This window comes from Polypterus senegalus, chromosome 1 (assembly GCF_016835505.1).
Source record: "Polypterus senegalus isolate Bchr_013 chromosome 1, ASM1683550v1, whole genome shotgun sequence".
Taxonomy (NCBI): domain Eukaryota; kingdom Metazoa; phylum Chordata; class Cladistia; order Polypteriformes; family Polypteridae; genus Polypterus; species Polypterus senegalus.
In genome coordinates, this window is record NC_053154.1 from 161,434,524 (window position 1) to 161,461,917 (window position 27,394).

Genomic DNA, 27,394 nt, shown 5'->3' on the forward strand with positions numbered 1-27,394 from the left:
GAAAATATACAGGCAAAGGGGTCTAACACCCGTTAGATTTCTTGCAAGATGGCTATATTTTAAATGGTGTAAGCTTGAATTAATGTGTATACAGTACTGTACAAATAAGTCACATTGGTATGACTTTAATTCAGAAGTGAGTAAAATATGGCTTCTATATTAAATATTTTGTCAGGTACTATTTCTTTTATTTATTTTATTTTGCATAATGAAAACCTGACAAGTATCTACCTGATTGTACTTATTTTAATATAATAGTAATAGTATTTTACAAAAATGCATCTAGATTACAGCCGTTTCTCTGTACTAGGACTACCAAATTGTGAGTTGTTGTGTTTGATTTCTGTATATTAGTTTTACAAATACTCTGCATAAGCACAGTAAATTTACATTTTTTCCCATGACTTCCAATACATCCATGATAAACTGGAATCAAACAACAATTTCTGCATCATTTGTAAACAATGTGCTTGTTTATTGGCTTTGTCTCAGTGATAAGATTACATTTGGCTTGAAGCCCCAGTTGCCTAAGACATGCATGTTATGTTGATTGAGTATGAGGTCAGAGGTTTGTGTGCCATGTGATGGCTAGCATTGCCAGCAGAGAAAAAAAAAGCTGAAAAATTAATAAACAATGTCATATATCTATATTTGTATAATTATATACTTAATTATTAAACATTTATCAATTTAGGTGGGGCAGCTTCTATAAATGATATTAGGTCCGTATTAGCCGGATATACACCTGTATGTGAGCGAGATAGGTTGCTTTTGCAAAACAGACTTCTGATGTTAACTCGCCATTCAGGTCAACCAAATACGTAAACCGTCGGACACCTTGATTCCTTACTTGTACACATCAGCAGAAGTCCGTATGCCAATGTAATAAAGCGCCTATGAAGCAAATCTCCGTGCAGCCAGTTCAACCTCTCAAGTACAAAGTCATCACGGTGGTTAATGGTAGAAATGATTCATTTTCTATCGCACTCTCCATCGTAAATCCGTCCAACGGATGTCGCATTAGCCCCTTCAGTATACAAGAGAAGAGATCAAAAGGCAGCGGGTTATTAAAACAAACGCACACCTCAGTCTGAGTACAGAAAATGGGGCTTCGATCCAAAGAGCCGAAGGGAATTTTTCAGCACAAGTAGAGCAATTAAAGTCGCGTTCGCGTCTGTTTGAATCCACGCCCCCTCGCGGGGCTGTCTAAAACTCCCCTCCAGCTGCAGCCCGAGCGCCAGGCTCCACCGCGCACTTTCCTTTCCATACGAGTGGGTTCAGCGTGTGCTGTTAGCTTGAAAAGTCCTCGGCGCCGTTTAGAGGCCGTCGCTTCTGCCCGTTTTGCCAAAACGCTGTCTGGAAGTCGCTTTGTTTAGATGACAAGGACGCCAAGAGGAGCCGCAAAGGGATTTGCGTTCAGGTCGCGGAGACTCCAGCGGTTTGATTTTCTCCAGAGCAAAAAGAAAGGTACGCGGCATCGACCTCTTTTGGTAACGTGAGCCTTTCTACTTGCGGTAAACAGTGTCGCTCTGTTTTTGTTGATTGGCTTGGCTAGACGAACACAATGGGCAAACGGCGTGCTTTTATTTTATGAGGTGTGGGGGGCTCCTTGTATAGGGTGGTGGAGTTGAGCAAAGTTTCTTAAGTTTTGTGTTACGCATGGATTATTGGGAGACTTTTTCGACTGCGTAGAAAGTTCTGTAATTTCTCCAGCCATGTATTTTTTCAGATTTGTGCTCTGTTTGTTTGATGTAAGAGCTGCTCTATGAATGGACTCATTGCAAAGAAAAACTGCACTTGTAAACCGCGGCGCCTTGAGCCGTGCGAAGGAAAATAAAAGAAGTGACACTCGCGTGAGGGAGGGGCAACGCTCAGCTCGGTGTTGCGCGCTTGTGTGTGTGCGCGCACGCGCGCCCCCTGCGATATAAAAATCACGCCGCAACTCCAGTATGACACTCCACTCCCTCGGGACATGGGAAGTAAGCCAAAGCAGCAGATACAGAAGATATAATTTCTGAGCGAGCATCAGCTGCCACAACCCCTTTAAATCATTTGGGCATTAAGGGACGAAGAGGGTGCCTAGCCTAGAAAAAATGTCCGCAGCAAGTGTAACAAAACCACCAACATCTGCTCTACTTTTCACGATTCTCTGCACATTCTTCAGGTTAGAACACTTTTTTTATTTTGAAAGTTTGTCAACACTTTAGCAATAGTACTTTTGATTGCCTTTTATCTCAAGATATATTTTAAACTGAGATGTATGTCACGCTTTACTGTTGCCTTGAGATTGGAACTTTCACTGACAGCTCAGGCTGTCATCTTTGTCTTATCTTCCCTCTTTTTGACGTGCTGATATGTTGACTTGTATTGGCAAGCATTCATGGTGCTGAATCATTTGGTACTGTAATGTTAATCACTGTGTCCAGATAGAGTCTTCTTCTGTTTATGAAAGGAGCTTTGTAAAGTTTAATCTGGAGTGTAGGTGCAGATTTGACAGTATTCAGAGTATTCAGACTGTAGTGCTGCATAAACATCTACAGCTGGCAAATCAGATGACTTGAACAAAGTCACTTTCCCACCTGCTTGCGCTGCAGTTGTATGTGTCAGTATCTTCCACATATTGCACTTCATTGCACACCCAATGAGGAATTAACTGTAACCTAGATGCATTCTACATTTTTTTCCATTTACGTGTGAGTAATTTGCTCTGTGTTTGAACACATTTGATTTGATACTGTGTGCCAAGTCAGATTTTACTGTATTCCCGCCAGGTCTGGCCTCAGTTTGGGATTGGCATGCTCTCCCATTGCTCATGTGAGTTCTGTCCAGGAATAGTAAGGATGACTGGCTAGTCTAAATTGGCTACTCTGAATTGACCCGGCAGGCAGAAAGTATGACCTGGTGACTAAGTCAGTTGACTTGTAAGCTTTAAGGTTTCCAGTTTAGCCAGATTTCAGGCTTGCTGTGCACTTTTAAAGATCCTTAGAATGGTGTAAAGGTGTTTTATAAAATGATGGCTGTGTTATGTATATGCCAGTGTCAGAAGTTATAGTGACAGAAATTTGTGGTTTATTTCCAAATATGTGCTACCTGGATAGGTTTTCACTCCTTGTGACACTGTATTGAAAATCAGAAGCTTCAAAAAACTTGTGAATGAATAAAAAAATTAAAACTTGTGGATGAATAAAAAAAAATAAAATGCTTTAATTGATTAATGGATTATTATATCTAATTATTAAATGTGCTTAAATAACTGGCTTATATTTTGTTTTTTCTTGAAGTGTCTTTTAATATGTGTACTCTTAAGACAGGAGCAATATATTTGTAATATTCCATATATAAATTAACTTAACCGTGCTTTGCAAAAAATACATCCCTATAAAATTATGAATTCCAGATGACACCCCTTTCAGAAATATTGAATGTTAAAGAGTCTGAGACATATTGTATTATAATTCTCACAAATGCTTTGAACACTTGTCCAGTTAGAAATGTGCAATTTAACATGGGGAAGCCTCTGTTAAGAATGATGTTCTCAAGAAATATTTTACATCTTATACCTCACTGTTGAGGATAGGATGGTTGCACAACAGTAAGCACTTCTAACCTGGCTTAGATTTCCAGCCTAGTCACTTTGTGGAGTGTACATACTCTTTCTTTGCCCACAGGATGTTTTTTTCTGACCTTCTGTACATGGTAAATTCAGTACCAACCTTAAACTGGTGCAGAATGTATGAGTGAATGTACAGTATGTGCCCTGTAATGTAATGGAATCTCATCTATATTGGTGGTTTCTGCTTTCTGCTCAGTGTTTCTTTGGAAATTTTGCAGTTAACCAAACTTTAGTGACAGAAAAAGATTAATTGATTTGTTTTTCTATATCTGTATCTGGTAAATGGAGAACTGCTGGTGCTTACCACTTGATGAAGCATTAAAATATTTTGCATTGGCAAGATACTCATTAGCAAAGCAGAACCTACATTCTTATTAAGTTTATAAACACACACGCTACTAAACATGTAGCTGGCATGCTTATTATTACACATACTTTAATGTTAACTTTTTTTTTAAATATTTATTTAAAACAGTGCCAAATGTGTTATAGAGTGTCACTGGTAAAACAAACCTATTTATTACTTTGATCAGTTTAGTAACTTCAATATTTTTAGAAATGGTGTTAAAATGAAATTTATCTATAGGAGAAAAATGTTGGTAATTTGGCTTGCTCTGGAAATAAAAAGGAAAGAAAAACAAACCGTTTTAGTGTGTGGATTTTTTAAAATCTGGCAAGTTGTGGTCAGTGTTCTGCCAACTTCTACCCACTGATGTCTAGCACATCCCACAGCCGTGTACGTGTGATATAAACCATTCATGTGTAATTAGCAGTATCTCTCTCAAGTGGAATAAATGTTTCTTCCTGCTGGGAGTGAATATGTGCCCTGCCAACCTTCTATCTGACAGATCAGTGGAGTGGAGTGAGCTGTTGATAAGAACTGAAATGTGTGTATCCTGTACTCATTTGCCAATCCTGTACTCATGTGCCAAGTGCATCTTCCCAGTGTAATTAGATATATCTTGTTAAACTCATTAGTCTTTGTACCAGATTTAACAAATGCTTCCTGGTCTACCTTCTAGTTAGGGTAGCAGCTATTTTGGTTTCTTCTTTTAAGAAGTGGCAGTGTATTGTTTTTTCCTGTTTAAATACTGTTAAGTTTGATCTTTCAGAGACATCCGTTTATTCTGATGCCAGATATTTCACTACATGAAATATCATTTGTAAAGAAATATCATTTGTAAAGTTTATTTTTACCCCAATTTATGTAAAAACTGTAAATGCAAAAGGACATTTGGAAAATGTTGCTGTAAGTAATTATTTGGGTCGCTGAATATAAACCTCTGACCATTTAGGCTGCTTGAATGCACACCAGACCATGAAACAGTATGAGCTGAAGTACTGTCGTCTGTTTTGCTTTATAGAGACACAGTTGTACATCAAAAGAAATTTTACTGTATCCATCCATCCATTATCCAACTCGCTATATCCTAACTACAGGGTCACAGGTGTGTGCTGGAGCCAATCCCAGCCAACACAGGGCACAAGGCAGGAAACAAACCCCGGGCAGGGTGCCAGTCCACCGCAGGGCACACACACTCACACAGTAGGGACAATTTAGAATCGCCAATGCATGTCTTTGGACTGTGGGAGGAAACTGGAGCACACGGAGGAAACCCGCGCAGACACGGGGAGAACATGCAAACTCCACACAGGGAGGACCTGGGAAGCGAACCCAGGTCTCCTTACTGCAAGGCAGCAGCGCTACCCACTGTGCCACCGTGCCACCCATTTTACTATATAGACAAAGAATTAATTTTATTATTACTACTAGCAAAATACCCGCGCTTCGCAGCGGAGAAGTAGTGTGTTAAAGAAGTTATGAAAAAGAAAAGGAAACATTTTAAAAATAACGTAACATGATTGTCAATGTAATTGTTTTGTCACTGTTATGAGTGTTGTTGTCATATATATATATATATATATATATACACACACACAAATATAAACATATCTACATATACACATATCTACACATACACATATCTACATATATATACATATACACATTTACATATATACATATATACACATATCAACATATATACACACATACATATACATACATACGTACACACACATATTCATATATACATACATACATACATACAGATAAATATACATATATATATATACACACATACACATACATATATATATATATACATACATACATACACACACACATATATATATATATATATATATATATATTGTAATAAAGGCGCTATATGGCACCCGATCCAGCACAGACTACGCAGAGGCACGTGTTCACACGCAAAGGGCTTTTTATTTTCTTCAGCCGTGGGCACACACCTTCCCCGTGTCCAACCGGTCCAACACAGTCTAAAGCACAAAATAACCCACACAACCAAACGCTTCCTGCCACCACCACTCCTCCCAGGCAACCTCGTCCTCTTCCTCCCGATTCTGGCCTTGATTGCTGGGAGGTAGGCCCTGGGGCTGATAAACCGTCCAGCGTGGTGGCTGGTTGTCTGCAGCACCCCCTAGCAGCCACCCGATCTCCGGGCTGCTGTGGTGGACTCCCATGGAGCCACGGGGAAGATTGAGGAGGGATCCACGGCCAGGGAGGCTGCCCCCAAGCGCCCCGGGGAAGGTACTGCAATGTCCATGATGGCTCCCCCGGGACGTATGCAGCAGAGGCGTCCTGGCCGGGCATGGGACCCGGCTGTCCGTCACAATATATACACAGACACATATATACATATATACAGATCTACATATATATACATATCTACATATATACATATATATATATATATATATATATATATATATATATATATATATATATATATATATATATCTATCCATATATATACATATATATACATATACATACTGTATATAGCAAAATCCCGGCGCTTCGCAGCAACGAGGAACTGCTTTTAAATTTTTATTAAGAAGAAAAGAAAACCTTTTTAAACTCAGGGAAAATATACCAATAACTATCTGTTAAGGATCTCTTTGTATACCACGTTGTCAGTTCAGCACTCCGGTTGTAATATGACCAAGCTGTGCACTGAGATTACTTTTGAGAAAGCAACGTATAGTTTTGTCCAGGAGGAAAGCAATGTTGCCTCAAATCAATGGCAACCTTTTGTAGGGTATGTCCCTGAGACTTATTAATTGTCATCGCGAAGCAGAGCCTTACTGGAAATTGGAGGCATTTCAATTGAAATGGGAGATCAGAGGGTATAACGGTGATGCCAGGAATACATTCAGAGTGTCGTGCTCTGCTGTTTTTTTGTGTAGCTGCCTTCACACAGCTTCTCCGTTGCTTTATAAACGAACGCCATATAAGGCCGTCGTTTCTCTTTGCTTCGCGGTTCTGTACTGTTTTATTGTTCGTTTATTACAATTCTTTTAGTTTTTGTGTAGCTATTCGAGACTTACTTTACTGTTCAGGTACCCATTTCCTTTATTTAATCCGCGGCTTGTACGTTAATTTTTGTTCGTTAATTACGATTATAGATATTTATTGATTCCCTTCTTTAGCTGACTGCCTGCTCATATAAGACACTCCGATGGTTTTTTGTGAAACAGCCTTTACACAGCTTCTCCGCTGTTTTATAAACGAACAACATAGAAAGCCATCACCTTGTCAATTGTGTAATGCGTTTTTTGAACAGGTTTGATGCATGGAAGTGATCACTCATACTGCGTTCAGTCAGTTCATGTGAGCTGCTCTCTTGTGTGATGTTGCGATGTCCACGGCTTTATTTAATGTTAGCTAAGACCCGGCACTTAAAAGTTTCTGGCTGCACTTCGGTTGTAATATGACGAAGCTACATGAGCTCACTCTTGAGAATGCAACGTATAGTTGTCCAGGAGAAAAGCAATCTTGCCTGAAATCAATGGCATCGTTTTGTAGGGTCTGTCCCTAAGACTTATTACTTGTCATCGCGCAGCAGAGCCTTACTGGAAATTGGAGGCATCTGAATTGCAATGGGAGATCAGAGGGTATAAAGGGGATGCGAGGAATACATTGAGTGTGGAGAAACTCTAGAGACAGTGTGTGTATTAACTTGTGGATTTTTCTGTGAGTATTTGGTGGCAGCATGACGAAGTTGCTTCTGCAAGACCGCGTTAGCTGTGGAGCTCAACTCGGAGCATATTCTTTTCTTACCTTGTCAATTGTGTAATGCATTTTTTGAACAGGTTTGATGCATGGAAGTGATCACTCGTACTGCGTCAGTCAGTTCACGTGAGCTGCTCTCTTGTGTGATGTTGCGATGTCCACGGCTTTATTTAATGTTAGCCAAGACCCGGCTCTTAAAAGTTTCTCGCTACAGCAATTTTAACTCCGTTACAAAGTGATCCAAAGTCTCGTTTATACCTCGTGTCTTCTCATTAAACTTGTATCTCGCGAATAAAGTATTCAGCGTCTTTCTTCAGCGCTCTTTGGGAGCTCTTCCTTCTTTTCTACGTACTGCGGTCACAGTCAGTTCACGTGATTACGTGACAAGGCATGATGATGTCACACGCAGCTCCGCCCCCCACGGCCATCGAGCTAACGTCCATTACAGTATATGGAGAAAAACAGGTTCCAGTTATGACCATTATACGTAGAATTTCGAAAGGAAACCTGCCCAACTTTTGTAAGTAAGCTGTAATGAATGTGCCTGCCAAATTTCAGCCTTCTATCTACACGGGAAATTGGAGAATTAGTGATGAGTGAGTCAGTGAGGGCTTTGCCTTTTATTAGTATAGATACAGAGAGTTGGTCTTCCTAATGTTCACAAATTCCATGCATTCAAAAAGCTGTTCAAAATCTTCGTTTGTTTGCTTTAGAAAGCTTGGGAGTGCAAGTTTTTCACTATTCATATTTCATTGAGAGGAGCCTTTTATTGTGCAGTGTGTGATGGGTTGTGGGAGTGTGTATTTTTGTTGTGTCCCCTTTCATTACCCCTAGGGCATGGCAGCTCCAACTTTTTAAAAATTCTCTTTTACTCTATTTCCGTAAATGACTTTTATTTTAAAGCTAAATTAACAACATTTGATTTGTAGTTTTATATTTGAAATTTAAAAAAGTGCAGGCATGGATAACGTACAATAAGTTAGACACGAATGCTGTACTGTTCTAGCTGGTTGACTCTAGTTATAGCTCCCCATCTATCTAAAAGTTAATCTGAAAGAAAATCTAGAAGATCTTTAGTATTATTGGCCAGGTACGCAGTGCATGTTAACAAGAGCACTTAGCCTATTAAAACGCAATAGGTCTTGACCGAACAGTGGTACAGAGATTCCTGCTCCTGCCTGTTAGCTTCAGTGTGCTGGTCTCAAATCCCAGTCACAGCATTTTTTTGTGCGGAATTTGTACATGTTCATTGTGTGCGTTTTGGAGGTTCTCCAGGCACAGTTGATTGAAAACTGTAAATATGGTGCTACGAGTGCAGGGATGAGCTTGTGTGGTCTTTGGATTAAATTGGCACCCTGTCCAGGTTTAGTTCCTGTCTTGCTTCCAGTGTTCTTAGAAATAGGCTTCATCTTCCCTCTACCCTGATATTGGAATGACCAGGTCTAGAAAACTGATGGATATTCTTAATTTATTCATGCTCTTTCTTCTGGTTTGAAATGACACACAGCTTGCCAATGGGACATGCAATTTCTTGTGTGTCTGAAATTACAGCCTTTCCGTTAATAACTTTGTACAGTTTCTTGCTAAGTAATTTGCTGTGAAAGTGCTATGCTGTATAAAATACAGTAAAGAATTATGACAAATGTGTCTTTATGTTCTTCAGTCTGCCACAGATTTTTATTCAGAGGTTCTTGCTATGTGTCTGGTTTCGGGGACGATATGTACTCCAATGCTGTCGTCCACATTATAAAAAATAAATCAGATCTAGAGGTAAATGTGTTTAATAGACGTGGACCAGTTTCATGTCTTCTTTTATCACTGTCCAGGATGTAGCCAATATAATATTGAAGAATGCCCATGAGGTAGGGAAGCTAGTGAGCCTACATTATCAGAACTATAATCTTAACATTGACTACCTGTTTTAACTGAATGTGAACCCCCAACAATGTTCTTCACAAAAGTTTTTGCTTTCCCCTCTTCAATTCTCAACTGGTCATATCTCATTATAATGTTTGAAAAGTTTATATTACATTATGCTGTGTTTATATTGATTAAATTGAAAGTTTTATGTTCTACTTTGAGTATAATTTAAATTATGTGTTAATGTATATTTATGTTGTATGGTTTACAAATTTACTGTAAATGCATTGAGCCTGTACATATGGAAGAATACTGTACAAAATGAATTGAATAAAGTAGATAATCTGTAAGGTACACAATTTGCTATTGTGGCTCATCTTTGGAATGAACCTACATTTATTCAAAAAATATTCAAACCTGCCTAATTGAACTTGGGTTTGAATATATTTTTTCAAATTTATTTTACTATCATATAGATATTTATAAAGATAAAGATTCAAGATTTTAAATGTCAAACTTACATAACCCAGTTTAAGGTCACAGACAGCCTGTGCCTCTCCAAGCAGTACTGGGCAAAGGATAACAAAAAGCACTGGACAAGGTGCTAGTCCTTGGCAGAACCCATATACTACTAGCTATTTTGAAGGTACCAGTTAGCCTACTCAGCATGCCTTGTGGATGTGGGCAGGAAATATTAATATCCAGAGGAAAGCCAGGACAGACACAGGGGAATGTGTAAACACCACACAGATAGCAGGAGTCAAATCTTGGATTGTAAGACAGTAGTATTACCTGGCATAGGCCTTAAGTATATTTAACGTAATGCTTAAATAGTATTAGGTAGGGTAATTGTGAATGTAGAATAATCAGGGTCAGATGTGATCAGCAAAGAAACATGGCAAAGTGACTGCTGGTAATAAATGGTCACAGGACAAGATGTCAAAAATGCAGTGCTGTTGTTCAGTTTCTTTTCACTGCATTTTCAATAGTGCACATCTTTTTAAAGATTTAATGACGAGAAATTACAAGTACAAGTGACAGAATGTCAAGAAGCTGGTGCTTGTAGATAGTTAGATAGATAGATAGACAGATAGATACTTTATTAATCTCAAGGGGAAATTCACATAATCCAGCAGCAGCATACTGATACAAAAAAAATATTAAATTAAAGAGTAATACAAATGCAGGTAAAAACAGACAATAACTTTGAATAATGTTAACGTTTACCCCCCGGGTGGAAATGAAGAGTCGCATAGTGTGGGGGAGGAACGATCTCCTCAGTCTGTCAGTGGAGCAGGACATTGACAGGAGTCTGTCGCTGAAGCTGCTCCTCTGTCTGTCTGTTTGTCTGCATGTCAGCAAATGCCTCTTTGGCATAAAACACACAAACATTTGCCTCACTTCATTACTTCTGGGTTGACAAAAAACACTGAAATGGAAATTTATATAGGCAGTGGTCTGTGACAGAAGTATTGTTGGAATGAAAACTAGCAAGATCACTGGACATTTAATATATTATAGTCTTGCATTGCATTGTTGTGACACAACTCTCTCATGTTCTAGAATCCTGCGTATATGCAGGATAAAGGAAGAAATTCCAACCCTGTTTCTGGCATTTAATACTTTTTATTGACAAAGGAAGCCCTTACCTTCAGAAGCATTGCAGAGCTGTCACAGACAAATGCTAAATTCAGCTGAATACCTGCGTCACTGCTTTTTCTGTGAGATGATGCACGCTGTTTCTAAAAAAAGCTTTTATTCTTCCTCTCAGTTTGGAGAGCATCACTACTTACTTATTGTGTGTCTGATAGCAGTTTAAAGGCATACATCTCCATGCCAACCACACTGAGAGCTACTTGTCAGGAGAATAGCTTACATTTAATTTTCTTGTCTGTAAAATGGATTTTTTCATTTATTTTTATTTTGAATTCTGACATCTTTCTACCTATCAGACCATTAAAAATGTAATATGAATAACACATTGCTACACAAAAATAGTTGTCTTCCTGTCTGTTAAGGAAAGAAAAGCATTTGGCTCTCCTTTGAGATTGCAACTGTGGTTCAGTCTATTAAGTGATAAGGATGCTGATATCTAAGTTGCTAGCAGTACTGTATTGTCTGATGTTTATGCCCAGATATTAGGAAGCTATGTAATGTCTGTGAACTTTTGTAAGCAAAAAATCTGTCTGCAGCTTGTGACAGAATGGTAAGTGAAGTAGAGTTTCACCATGAAACTCTAAATGTCAAAAGCAATATGAAATAAAGTTTGACCTCTATAAAACCTGAGTAAATCATTAGTTTTTATTTCCATCTGGTTGCTGTTATTAAACTATGAGTTAATTTGTGTCAATTTCTAGATATGCAAAGTGATTTCAGTTTTCTGTGCAGGTTATTATTGTGTTGTCACTAGGAAAAGGTAGAATATTCAAGAATTCATTGTGATCCTAATTTGAATCTAAAAATATAACTTGAGTACTGATTATTATTATCACTGTTTCATTTTGGTCGACTAAGTCTCAATTAATTGTATCTGGTAGCAAAGATAGATGGATAGATAGTACTTTAACTAAGTCTTGATTGAAAGCGCAATTACAAAAGCAACTACATAGCACATGCAGTCCATGCACTGTAAATAATTTTTACAGTGTAAAACACAAATTGCAACTTAAACGCATCAGACCACATCTTAGAATAGTGTACTATGTAGTGTGAACTAGTAGAACATCCACAGTGGTTTATCACACTCATTTAGAGTGGGATTCCAGTTTGCATCTAAGTGACAGTCAGGGATTGTTTACTATTAAGTTAGAAAGTAACCAGAAGGTGAAAATGAATATTGTACTGTATATGCTTTGGAGTGTAAAACTTGCTTAACAAAAGATTAGGAATGTCTTATTTTAAGCAACTCGTAAAACAATTTTTAATGGCCAGTTAATCCAATAATTATCATTTTTTGTAGTGCACCAAGTACTCTGTTAAAGGATTGTTCACATGCATACAAAATTTACATTACCACTATTGTTTGTTGAGACATATTTTTATGTTGTTTATTTTTTATTTCTGATTTTAAGAATGGCGAGTAAATAAAAGGCCTATATTTAAATCTGTTTGAGTAAATTCATTAGTTTATGAATGAATAAACTAGTTAGATGCCACAAAGTAACCCATAAAAAAAGAAACAGAAACAGTTGTGGGTTGACTATACCTCTGCATACTTGCCAGTTAGAGGGAATGCACAGTGGCTATGATAGACTTAAAACTCAGTGGTTGTTACACATAGGCCATAGGGTGCCTATAATAAGAAAATTAGATCCACATAAAGAATTGACACATCCGAATTTCAGATACTACTTACTGAAGGCAAGATATCTGTTTTGCTGTGATTACTAAACCTCTTATTATTACATGGAATGATTTATACAATCATCATAATTTAAAAGTTTAAAATTATTTTAAGTCATTCAGTGTTTTAATTAATTTGTGAAAGTGGTAATATTAGCTTGTGTATCATGGTAGATTTTTGTCCTTGTCCTAGGGCAAACTTCACATCCCTTTTATTTTTGGTTTATTTTAATTCTTATGATTTATATTGTCAAAGTAGTATAGGGAAAAATTACTTTTTCTGACTGTTTCTGTGACACATAAAGTACATTTTCTAAAAACAATTAACCCAAAATTTAGTGTTTCTTTAAATATTTTTTATCTTAAAGTACACAATCGCTACAATTGCTCTGAAATTCCCATCCAAAGTTGTAGTTCCACTTTTAGAAGAGAATATTTATGTAGAAAAAAATCTGTGATAGTGCTGATTCCACAGTAATCAATTTTATTTCTGTGCATGGGATAACAAAGTGGATCCGTGGTGAAAGCTGCTGCATCAAGGATTTGAAAGTTTGAATCCTACATCTGGTCTTGTGTAGAGTTTTCATATTCTCCCTATGACTTAGTGGGGTTTCCCCCAGGATACAATTATTTCAGAGTCTGACCATATCCCCAAAGATATAAAAATGTTAGTTTATTTAGTGTGTCTAAACTGGCTCTACGTGTGTGTGTGTGTGTGTGTGTGTGTGTGTGTTAGTGGGCACTGTGTTGAGTTGGTGCTTTGTCCAGAGTTTGTCAATACCTGTCACCTCTCAGTGCAGCCTAGATAGAAGTTCTGTCCTCCCATAACAACCATTTTTATATATTATGTACACTGTAAAAGAAAGTAAACCAACAAGAACAGGTGCACATGGATCAAACTCCTTGTTGCCCTGATCATCTCGGTAGCCACTCACATACTCCAGTCAGATATATGAGTGCATGGTAGAACCCATCCCTAAAGTTGAAAACACAAGCTGTGACCCTGTAAGTCAATTATTCATCTAGTCATAAGTCAACTAGTTATCTCTACCCTAACTGACCACTTCTGAAAGTGGGGTGCTGGGTACAAGATTGTGTACTAAGTAACAACAGATTTGCCAACACTTTCAAAAAATGTGGCAATAAGTAATATACTGCCTGATTACATTATACTTTTTTATCTAATTATATTGTATCTTTACATTCTTTTGGCAATTACTTCTGTGGCCTAACATATATACTTCATCTCAAGTCTCCAGTGCTTTGCTTGGTGCTTCTATAGGTCACACAATTAATCGAGACTGACAAGAATTATTTCAAAATTAACTTCGATATTTTCTGTCATGCTACCCTCGATGTTTACTTAAAGAACTGTAAAGGTTGGGCGTACTGCATTTTCTTTCTCTTAATTACATGTTTTTGTAATCTGATGCTATGAAGTGCTCATCGTTAATTATGGGGGATGTTTCAGCTCCCCACAGACCTGTCACTTGGATGGAGGTGGAAGGCGTTAGATTATACAAAGCACATGAAGTGAACAAACTCCTTAAAGCCTGTAAAATCCCCTTCTTTGCAAATTAGATTATAAAATAGTAAAATGAAAATAATTTTTTATGAAGTAGTTGCATACATTGGGACTTTTAGCTTTCTTATAATAATCTGGGCAGAAAAATGTAGTTGAAATAAATTAAACAACCACATAATGTCATTTCGTCTCTTCTGAACTCTTGTTTAAATTAAAGTCAGAAGACACAAGAATACCGAGCATTTAGATACTGGACAGATTTTTATTATATTTTCAATTATTTCTCTTTATCAAAAAATAGCAATTTTATACAGAGATGAGAATGATTGGGTGAATGTATGAAGTGTCAAAAAATAAAAGAAAGACAAATGCTGAGCTAAGAGAAGGACTTTTTGTGCAGGTGATACATGTTGTGCTAAGGAGAAACCAGTTAAATTAAAAGATTATGGGGAATGTCTGTCTAATCTGGGCAAATCTTGAAAGTGGCCATTAAACTAGTCATGATGATGTTATAGTAATGTGTATTTTTTTATCTAAAACATTTTTTCATCAAGGAACTCATTACATACATGGCACTCAATTAGTGTGCTCAGATGTTTTTGCCCAGCACTTCATTTATTAGTCTTTACTGTTCTGTAAATAAAATGATTCCAGCAATCACACACTAATATTAAAGTCTAGAAAAGCAAAATATACCAATTACTTGCTTTTTTAAGGCTTTATTGGCCAAAGCCAATGGTATCATTCACCCCTCATTTACTCAACTGTTGAAGTAATAAAAAAGCATGGCACAGATTCCAAAATAGGCATGAACTCTTCATTTCATCTTCTGCCAGTATTTGTTATTTGATTTACTTCAAGTGAAACCACATAATGAACTATTAAACATTTGGTTGTGCTGTGATCATCTGTGTCTGCATTCATTTTTCTTTTTGTATTTAACCTAAACTGCAATGTGTCACCCATGTTTGATACTGTAGATGTTGTTTGCAGTATTTAGGCTTACCACATGGGTTGGCATTCTGAAAGATGTAGCTGTTTTCTTGTGTTAACCTTTATTGTGACTGGGGAATTTTGGTATACCTTATATTTGCTAATGAGTGATCAATTTTGTGATGTGTGTCTACATGCCTTCCTTTTGTTATACTTTACTTGTATGAAGTTGTTAATCTTGCTGTAACCATACATTCACTCTAAATCTCAATTTCATTTAATAAGGTTGTTTACATGGGTTGGAAATGAATTAATTAGGATGAAAACAATTCACTTTGGTATGTGGGTTAGCCCATGTTCCATCACTCTCTTTTCAGGGCTGATCATGCAAAAAGCAGTAGAACTGTGTATTGAAGGGGTTAGTTGACACAGATGTAGAGAGTTTATTTTTACATATATTAACAATTTATAACTGTTTTCCATTAATCAAACAATGTTTATAGGCTGCACATAGAGTGAAGACCTTTAGAAAATTTAATTTTAACTGTGATTGTTCTTACTTAACTGATGCCTTGATGTTTATGAAGTAAGTCATGTACAGATTCTCTTCAATTATACTGTACATCATTTCGTGCCTGCACAGAATGTGCGTTTTGCTTATCAACTAACACCCCCCCCCCCTTTTAAAAATTCACTGTCAAAGAAACCAATAGGTAGGCTAGAATCTTGCTAGAAAAAAGATCAATTACTTACAAGGTTGTAGTATTAGTGTGATAGCACTTTAAATGATTAGGACTTTTTCCTACATTGTGGTCTGTTGTGATGCGGTATGCAATGAATATGCCATTTTAAGTAGTAATATAAATATCTTGTCTGTTAATTGATAGCTTACAGTAATATCAAATATTTGATATTTTTGGACTTCTAACTTGGAGGCACATTACAGAACCTCTAGTCGGAAGGGATGTCAAACTTAACAACTGCAGTTGCTGGATCTCATTGCCTTGAAAATGTCACATTACATGACTAGAAACATTAGGATGATGAATGTTATGACTCTGAGCAGATCTTTTAGCACAATTTTTTGTATTTGCAGAGCATCACAAGCTCTCTGCATCATTTTTAATTTCTTTTTTTCAATTCTCTCACTTTTTATTGTACTTCTGGGAGAGCGCTCATTGATTGTCATCTCTTGCACACACATGAGCTCATCACTTCGACTTAAACATGTTTGATTTTGTTGGGGCGAGTCACAGACTGGTTTAACTGAGTCACTGAGGATGTCAAACTATGACTAAAAGTCATGGGAGTGTACCACAACTGCTAGAAAATAAAGCCTATGACTGAAACTTGCTGGAAAAGTTGTGGATATAATTAGGGCTTTAGCGATTGAATTCTTAATTTGCGTTTCCTCACATTTTGTGTCAAACTCATGATTAGAAAAACAGGCTGCTCAGGAACGCACTGGATATGTTAGCAACATTCTTAATAGCATAAGACCTGAGAGCAGTGGAGTGCTGAGAGAACAATCACAGTATTTTTTGAACTGGCTTGTCTAAAGATATAATGAAAGCAGACATCGGAACATAACAGACACAAAATAATGCATGTGTAGAGGATGACATCCTTTATTTCACGTTCTTAACTGAATATCATAAAGGGGATACAGAAAAAATCATCCTTGATTACCTTTTTCCATAATTGTTTTGAAGTATAGAGAGGGATTACCTCTCTAAATGAAGAAAATAATTTATTACTAATTTAATTTTCTATTATTTGTGCAAAGCAAATTGAGAAGGAACTCCCATTGAGCTGCTTCTATTGAAAACCAAGGCTTACAGATTTAAAGTGAATACTTTTGTCTCATCTGTAGATATAGTAAACTAATCAATGGAAAATTAAAAGTAAAATCTCCCTCTTGGTCTTGCTTTGCACTGTAAATATGTGGTGGATTAAATAGCAAAAGTGAAGTGCCCCGGAAAGTGGACACTTACTAGTCGATACTGCAGAATGCAGTGATTTTGAAGTTTTAGATGTGATGCTAAAGGCACTATACAAATTGTGTGCACAATTTTATACCATTGGGAAATTAGCATGTGCAGAATGAACATATACAAACACAATTTGAACCTTACTTTATTTATTTTGTAAATATATTTTGTTTATTAAATTAAATGCATTTTACAACTCCATTGACGTATGTCTCCTGTGGTATGCTACAGCATCCTATACTATCATCTAATGTGCTTTCATTTCTTTAATTGGATAAACAGAGTATGGAAAAATAATATATGGTAGTTATTATATGTGGTCAAACCATGCTGTAATATTTTCCAGATCTGTTGGGTCTGTTTGAGGCCACAAAGAGTCAGTTTGGCAGTATTAGCCCATTGCAAAACACTTGCTTGCACAAAAGAAAATTAAGTGAAAATGGTAAGTACCACAAAGGACTTTCTACTTGTATTGAAACAAGGAGTGTAGTAAGATCCCAAACCAAGGTTCCTACAGATATACAGAAAATACTGTACTGTGGCTGTAAAGTAAGCACTTTACCAGCCTTGTCACTCAAGGCAACAAACATACCAATGGGCTTTCTGCCATGGGAGTTTTAAGGATGTCAGAACGCTGTCCTTCTCATGCATTAAGTTGAAATGCAATGCCTCCTTTTTGTTTTGTTGAGACTAGAAGGGGAGTTGCCTTCTTGGGGCTTTGTAGACGTACTTTTGCACCTCTTTGGGTAACAGTATGATGCTGCAGAGAAAGGAGAAGATACCGTTTATCAGCATTCTCTCTTGTCCCAGGGTTGTACTGCTTACCTCCTCAGAGCCCAGAAGATGATCCCCACGCACACATGCATGACAATATGTAAGCCAGCTTTATGATCAAAATCGTTCCAAAGTGGGTGCCAAACCTTTGTATTCTTAATGTTTTTTTTTTACTTTCTCCATGTTTAATATATGAAGGTTTCATTTTCATGGAAAAAAATCTAAAAAAAATCCACTTCTCAGAAGAAGAAAACATATTTGGATATCTCTAGAAGATGTTTTAAGCATTTTTGTAAAAAAAAAAAATGTGTATCTGTGTGTTTGTGTGTGTAATAAAAAGTTTGTAAACACTTATGTTCTTATGAAATTCATTAGACAACTTCCACTCATTAATCTTAAGAGCTAAAGGTTTTGGATAAATTCTGTTTATTCAAGTTACTTTTAAATTAAGTTTATAAAGCTGATTTCCAAATGTTCACAAAACTTGGCATATGCATTTAGAGCTTTGAAAGAAATACTTTTTGTGAATTTTGACTTTATCCAAAGCTTGAGCTTGGAGCTTTTAAAGTTCCAAATTTTCAAATACAGTTTTCACAGCAACTAAACTCATTCATACATGTTTCGACAATATTATATCATATGTTTTGGTAAATTTATACTTTGTCCTATGTAAATGTGAATAAAGTCATGTGCTGTCCACATCAGATTTTTAAAATTAACGAAGACAGCTGACTAGCACTCTTGAAGGCTAATTTATATTAAATTTAAAATTCACAAACTGATGTAATCAAAAGGAAAGCAAAGAATCAAGAAACCTGAGCTGAATACGCACATCTTACGTGAGTTCCTGCCGACACTCTATTTCTTCATCTACATAACCCCTCTCAGCCTGCATAATAATTGACTCTACTTTCAACAAAAAAGTTAACAGTAGTATGTCTTTCATTTCCTAGGAATCAAAAACAGTCAATGATACTGTATATTCCTTGTGTAATTTTTTAAAATCTTCTCTAAAATGGCCTGTAGACTGCAGCATTGCTCTGCAGCATGTAGGAGAGGAAGGGGGATGATTTTTGTCATCCTTTAAATTTTTGGCTCTTGGAATCTCCAATTTGCCAATAAATGTCATGTGCCTCTGTGAAATTCCAGTCTGGTTTATATTCCATTGCAATAGTTTTACACCACAGTGCTGGTAACTGAGTGACTTTGGTTTGACTTCAGAAGTATGCCAAAAGAAGACACAAACCTCCTTTTGCACAGAGTGTCCCAAATGACCATGCAGTGAACAAGAGCAGGTTCATAAAATTCATGGCTAGATGCATAGAACCATTATTGGTGAAAACTGCTCTTTACAATTTACTAATTGGGGATTATTCAAAACTTTCATTTCTTGTCTTATTCAATAGTTAACATAATTTTTTGTGTCCCAAATTATTTCTGAATTACACACTCAGTATGATTCACATGCATGACATTTGTGGGAGAGGTGTACTTTTAAATCAACTGTTGGTCCATCTTCTACGTAAGAGACTAGTGATTGGAATTATCCGTGATAGCTGGGCATCTTGTAGTCAGGCTTCTTGCATGTAACATTTTAGAACCTCTTGTACTACAGCTTGATGACATTTTGCCCACAGTTTAAAGCAGGATGCAAATATATTTTTACTCTCAGATTTGATGAGTTTCCAGTGAAACTACATTGAGGTACTCAGATTTGCACATTGAATTCCCCTCCATTCTACATTGCTTGATTCAGCCAGCTCCATAATGTTGAAGCCATAATATTATGTGCATACATTAGTATGTTTGCATAAGAAGATCCAGAACATATGCTTGTTTGGCAGATTGTGAGGACAGTTTGTATTTCATGAAGCTATCGGGGAAGGACAATCTTCTGTAGTTCTTTATGTACAGATTGTTCTTCTCAGTTGACAAGCTTTTTTACTTTTAGACTAGGGGCCTGCTCAAGCAAATGTTTTGTGCTTGTGTTAGCTGTATTTGTCACAAAGCAGCGTCTCCAGAATTCCACTTCTAGTTAGCCTCTTGTGATATTCACCTTTCTCTGCCAAACACATTTTGAAGTAGCAGAGAATAAAGGTGGCAAGAATCAAATATGGTCTTAATAATTTCACAGTGTTTGCCGTTGCCATAGCAATATAGAGAAACCCATATAAGACTAAAAAAGTGTTGAAACTCTAATGACATACACTTTTTTGTTTTAATTAAAGTATTGCCAAGGTTTGACCTCTTTAATAATCATGCTATAGTTCATAAGACACCTGAACTGTGTTCTTTCTTTTTCTAATTAAAACGTGTAGCTCTAATGTACATAGATATACAAATTTAGTAATGCAGTGAATTAATCTGTTACACTAAAGCACTTACAAAGGTTTTTTGAGTTATTTGATATTCTCTTTTTTAACTTTGCTTATCTGTAGATGTTAAGTGCAAGCTCTGTTTTATTTAATTTTCCTTCTTTGGAATATAGAATTTTTATGAGAAGATTTTTTTCCCGTGTGATATTTAGTTTGCCAACCTCAAAGCTTCATGGACTATGTTTTCTTTTTCAACTTCAAGTTATTGACAAGTGTATAGAGTACAATGAAATTCTTACTTGTATGTTTTCCTCAGACTAATCACAGCAACATAATGCAACATACTGTATATACACAGCATAAAAACAAAAGAATATATTTCTCACTGTGATGGACTATTGAGTAACCACATAACCTATGGGTAAACACTCTCAATTAATCTACTATGGGATTGGTATACTGATGGTTCTGTACAACTTAGACAAAAGTTAAAATGTAGGATGGATGATCTATACTAATAAAAGGCAAAGCCCTCACTGACTAACTGACTCACTCACTGACTGACTCACTCATTACTAATTCTCCAAACTTCTCGTGTAGGTAGAAGGCAGAAATTTGGCAGGCTCATTCATTACAGCTTACTTACAAAAGTTGGGCAGGTTTCATTTCGAAATTCTACGCGTAATGGTCATAACTGGAACCTATTTTTATCCATATACTGTAATAGACTGCAGCTCGATGGCTGTGGGAGGCGGAGTTGCGTCTCGCATCATCACGCCTCCCATCATCACGCCTCCCACGTAATCCACGTGAACTGACTGTGAATGCAGTACGTAGAAAACAAGAAAGAGCGCTGAAGAAAAAACGCATTACACAATTGAGTAGGCAGCGAAAGAATATGAAGCAAGTGACGCATACAAGCATATTCATAAGTGCAGCTACTGCGGAAACAAAGCACGGTGTAAACCGTAAGTTTAAATTAAGTTTATAGACACGCTCCCGCTGCCGTTTGTCATGCCTACGACGAATACCATATTCGCGAGATACAAGTTTAATGAGGAGACAGGAGGTATAAACGAGACTTTGGATCAGTTTGTAACGGAATTAAAATTGCTGTAGCGAGAAACTTTTAAGTGCCGGGTCTTAGCTAACATTAAATAAAGCCGTGGACATCGCAAGATCACACAAGAGAGCGGCTCACGTGAACTGACTGAACGCAGTACGACTGATCACTTAGATGAATCAAACCTGTTCAAAAAACGCATTACACAATTGAGAAGGTAGGAAAAGAATATGAAGCGAGTGACGCATACAAGCATATTCATGAGTGCAGCTACTTCGGAAACAAAGCACGGTGTAAACCTAAACTTTAAATTAAGTTCATAGACAGGCTGCTGCTGGCGTTGTCGTGCCCACGACTAATATGATATTCGCGAGATACAAGTTTAATGAGAGGACGCAGGGTATAAACGAGAGTTTTGATCAATTTGCAACTAAGTTCAAATTGCTGGTGAAGGACTGTGCTTATGCAAATTCCGAGAGACTGTGTTTGTGGAGGGACTGACAGTTAAGGCAGGTGGGGGAGTCACGTCATCATCTCCCCTCCCATTCACCTCATTTCATTCACTTCATTTCGCTCTGAGCTGAGCTCCGCACCTGACGCGGTCTTGCCGTTCTTTTTCCTTAGTGTTTAGTCCTCTCTCCTTTACTGATTTATATAAAGGAGATTTGAGATTGTCAGGGATAGAATAATGTTTGGCTCAAACTCAGCAAAAGTCTGAGAGAAACTTTTAAGTGCCGTGTCTGAGCTAACATTAAATAAAGCCATGGACATCACAATCTGAGAGACTGTGTTTGTGGAGGGATTGACAGTTAAGGCGAGTGGGGGAGTCACGTCATCATCTCCCCTCCCATTCACCTCATTTCATTCACTTCATTTTGCTCTGAGCTGAGCTCTGCACCTGACGCGGTCTTGCCATTCTTTTTCCTTAGTGTTTAGTCCTCTCTCCTTTACTGATTTATATAAAGGAGAGTTGAGATCCGAGAGACTGTGTTTGTGGAGAGATTGAGAGTTAAGGCGGGTGGGGGAGTCACGTCATCATCTCCCCTCCCATTCACCTCATTTCATTCACTTCATTTCGCTCCGAAGTGAGCTCCACAGCTAACGCGGTCTTGCGGAAGCAACTTCGTCACACTGCCACCAAATACTCACAGAAAAATCCACAAGGTAATACACACGCTGCCTCTAGAGTTTCTCCACACTCTGAATGTATTCCTCGCATCCCCGTTATACCCTCTGATTTTCCATTTTAATTCAAATGCCTCCAATTTCCAGTAAGGCTCTGCTTCGCTATGACAATTAATAAGTCTCAGGGACAGACCCTACAAAAGGTTACCATTGATTTGAGGCAAGATTGCTTTTCTCCTGGACAACTATACATTGCATTCTCAAGAGTAAGCTCGCACAGCTTGGTCATATTACAACCGGAGTGCTAAACTGACACCGTGGAATAAAAAGAAATCCTTAACAAATAGTTATTGGTATATTTTCCCTCAGTTTAAAAAGGTTTTCTTTTCTTCTTAATAAAAATTTAAAAGCAGTACTTCGCTGCTGTGAAGGGCGGGGATTTTGCTATATACAGTATGTATATATATATATATATATATATATATATATATATATATATATATATATATATATATATATATGTATATATGTATATATATATGTGAATGTATGTATGTGTGTGTATATATATGTATATGTATATATATATGTGTATATGTATATATGTGTATATGTAGATATGTATATATGTATATGTATATATATGTTTTGTTTATGTGTGTGTGTGTGTGTATATACTGTATATATATGACAGTAACACTCATAACAGTGACAAAACAATTACATTAACAATCATTTTATGTTATTTTTAAAATGTTTCCTTTTCTTTTTCATAACTTCTTTAAAACACTACTTCTCCGCTGCGAAGCGCGGGTATTTTGCTAGTTACTTTAATAATATTGTTTGCCTTTTTAAGACAGCATGTATTTTATTTGTCATGAACAGAAGAAGAATATGTACCAGTACCAGTAATATTCTGAGCCAACTTCACCATCCTCCGCAGTGTTTTATGGACTTATCCAAAGATAGCCAGAGTTGAAAGTTTGTTGGTAGGTGATAATAAGTTCAGATGACCATATTTGTGTGAATAAAAGTGATGTTATTCTATAAATTAATCAGGGCAATTTTAGATTTAACATTCTCAAACTCTTAGTCTAATTCATGGACACAGTGGGGGCACAGATTATCCTGGCAGAACTGGGTGCTGTTATGATATACCTGGAAAACGACAAGTTGGAAAACCTTAGTTTAACTTTGTTTGAATTAATGGAACAGGAAATAAATTAAATTTGTGGTTAATCTGTGGAGTCTTTTAGCCAGGTAGAAATTAATGAGTTTGTATGTAATACATTGTGTTTTCATAGACCATTTGTAAATTTCAGCAGTTAGATTACAAGGCTAGTTTGTTAAAAAAAAAAACTTCTTTAAAAAGTGACTATGCACATGCTGATAAAATGCTTTCTTAAAAAATGTGTGTTTCTGTTATTTTTTATCAAATAGTAATTTATTTGTTGCATATACAAGTACAGTACGGTATAATGGTAAATGTCTCTCTATTATAAAAAAAATCTTGGGAGGGAGACGAGACCTGATCTTCTCGGAAAACAATTTGACAGCCCACAAGAGACACTTTAACATCACGCGAGACAAGGCAGTGAGACAAAAGGACAGCTGCTGTACAGGCTTTTAAATGATGGACGCGCAGCGCGAGAAGCAGAACATGAACCTTGGCGACAGCAGCAAAAAGCCAGCAGGTGATACGTCCGCATCTCATTAGCAAGCGATGAGCTCCCCCCTTCACAATACTAGCGGGAGAAACGCGAAGTGGCAGGAGCATAGCGCACCTCTGGGTGGGTTGAGCGAAGAGGTCGAGACGTGATTCTCTCGAAGAGACACTTTAAAATCACGCGAGACTAGACATTACAACCTTAGGAAGCAAAACCTGTGAGATGGTGACTTTTGCACATCACGCCCTAAGTTCATGGACTTCTAACCTAGAAATTGTTGGAATACTTTTGGCATACACACTTCATGTGCTCAATCTAGATGAGACCAGGCCGTTCAGGCGAACAAAGCTCACTGTTCCTATCCACTTAATTCTTCTAAAATAACATCAAGTCGAGTTTTGAAAGTCCCTGAAGTTGTACTGTCTACCATAATACTTGGTAGCTTATTCCATGTGTCTATAATTCTCTGTGTAAGGAAAACCTTCCTACTGTTTGTGTGAAATATACCTTAATGAACTCATTTTGAAATAACAGTTTTGATCCACCATACTAATTCCCTTCATAATTTTAAACACTTCAATCATGTATCCTTTTGCTTAAATTGAAAAGGTTCAGCTTTTTTAATCTTTCCCCATAATTTATTGCCTGTAGCCCTGGAATCAGTTTAGTCGCACTTCTCTTTCTAGTGCCACTATTTCCTTTTTGTAACCAGGAGACCAAAACTGAGGCCTTACCAGTTTGGTTTAAAGCTTGAGCAGAACACCGGACATGTACTCTAAACATCATGCTATATAAGTTAACATTCTGTTAGCCTTCTTAATGGCTTCTGAACACTGCCTTGCAGTTGATAGTGTTGAGTCCACTACGACACCTAAATACTTCTCATAAGATGTACTTTTGATTTTCAGACTTCCCATTCTGTATTCAAACCTAACATTTTGACTTCCTATATGTAATACTTTACCTTTACATACATTAAATTTCATCTGCCACAAATCTGCCCAAGCCTTGTATGCTGTTCCAGTCCCTCTGTAATGATTTTATGGATTTTAGATTATCTGCCATTCCATCTGCAGATTTAACCAACTTGTTACATATATTCCTATCCAAAAAATGTATATATATATATATATATATATATATATATATATATATATATATATATATTAAAAACAGCAGCAGCCATAGCACTGACCCCAGAGGGACACCACTCTTAACATCAGCTGATTCTGAGAAGATTCAATAACTCTCTGCTTCCTGTGTCTGAGCCAATTCTTCATCCATCTACACACCACATCACACCCTGAACTCTCACTTCTTTTAGTTTTATGCAGAACCACTCATGTGGCACCTTATCTGATGTTTTCTGAAAGTCCAGATAAATAATACATGCTCCACCTTGATCATATTCTTTTGTTGCTTCCTCAGAATTTCAGCATGTTGTTAAAACATGGCCTCCCTCTTCTGAACCCATGCTGTCTGTTCAGTAAAACTCTGGTCCTTTCCATGTGTTGCTCAATCTTATCCTTAATAATTCCTTCCATTAATTTACCTGTGATGCACATTAAGCTTACTGGCTTATAGTTGCTTGGATCTGTCTGGTCATCCTTTTTATACACTGGATAACATTTGCCATTTTCCTTTCCATCAGTACTTTCCCAGTATGCAGTGACTTCTTAAAAGTTTATACATATACATGCTAACCTCTGAGAGCCTGTACTGCTGTACTTTTAATCTAAGCTGTACTGCTTTTGCTACAATTTGCAAATCACTCAGTGCCTTCTTAATACTCCCTTTTACCTGTGTGAGGTTATCCACTTCCTCACATATGAAAAACTCAGAAAAATGCAAGTTTAGAGTATCTGCTATTTCTCTGTCTGCATTTTTAATTCCTGATGCAGTTCACTTCCTTAACTGTTCTTTTACTGTGAAAATTCTGATAAAATCTCTTTGGGTCATCTTTCGCCTTATCTGCTATATTCCTCTCTAACTTTTTTTTAGCCTTCCTAATAACGGCCTTTTAGCCTTCTTAATATCCTTCTTAATAAAGGACAAGTTAGTAAATGTAAATTAATTTAATTTAATAAAGTTGTATGTGTCAGGGAGCTGTAGTCTATCCTGACATCCTTTGGAGCAATGAGAGAACCAACCCTGGACAGTATGCAGATTCATTATAGATAAATGGGGGAGTGTGCTTTTTTTTAAATAAACTGAGTGCATTGTCCTAATTCTTCCTGGAATTCATACTATCCACATCGTATATAAGTCCTTTATTGTAGTAACTGGCAATGGCAAAACCAGGGCTGTGAAGTTGGTACACAAAACCTTCAGCTCCGATTCCTCAATTTATGGTACCATCGACTACAACTCCTTTGTTTGCTGTTAGACTGTGTGACAGTAGGGGGCACTATCACTCCCTTGAACCCCTAAGGTACTACGCCAAACACCAGGTAAAAGTCTAATAATTATTATTTTTATTATAATAATTACAGTACGTGCACCAAGCACCCTCCACTCCACACTACTCATTAATTAATCACCGAATACAATAAACATTCCTCCAACTCCCAGACACTTAGCCACACTTCCTCCCAGCTCAGCTCACTCGTCTGGGTTTCCCATCGTCCTTTTATATCTCCTGATCCGGAAGCGAATCCAACATACAGTCCATGAGATTCCCTATCACTTCCGGGTCAGATGCAAAGTCCTTTTCTTCACCCCAAAAACATGTCATTTCTACTGCTCATGTGACCAGGATGTACTTCCGGGTTATAGGGTACGTAGCACTCCCCAAGCCTCACTACAGCGACTCCTGGTGGTCCCCATGGTATCCAGCAGGGCTGTTTATAAAAACTCCAAGGTCCATGATGCTCTGCTGGAACCCGGGGCATCTTCACGTTGCAGGGGGGGGCTCCCTCTGGCGGCCTGGGGGTATTGGCTGGGATAAATGGCTGGCAATGGACCACAACTGATATATTTAATATGTTGATTGAAAGCACACAGCATGCAAAATACAAGGTATTTTGTCACTGCCAAGTACAGCGTTTGATTCTTTTGGATGAAAATACTACAAGTGTCCTTTAA

At 37.2% G+C, this 27,394-nt stretch overlaps 1 protein-coding gene across 1 annotated transcript in view; it reads left to right on the plus strand.

Moving 5' to 3' along the window:
* Positions 1 to 1,205: 1,205 nt before the first annotated feature.
* Positions 1,206 to 27,394, plus strand: part of ppp2r3a (protein phosphatase 2, regulatory subunit B'', alpha) — a 230,030-nt gene continuing 203,841 nt past the window's right edge. Inside the window, exon 1 of the mRNA XM_039761539.1 lies at positions 1,206 to 1,467. The gene's annotated coding sequence lies outside the window, so the exon portion shown is untranslated. The remainder of the gene's footprint in view (positions 1,468 to 27,394) is intronic.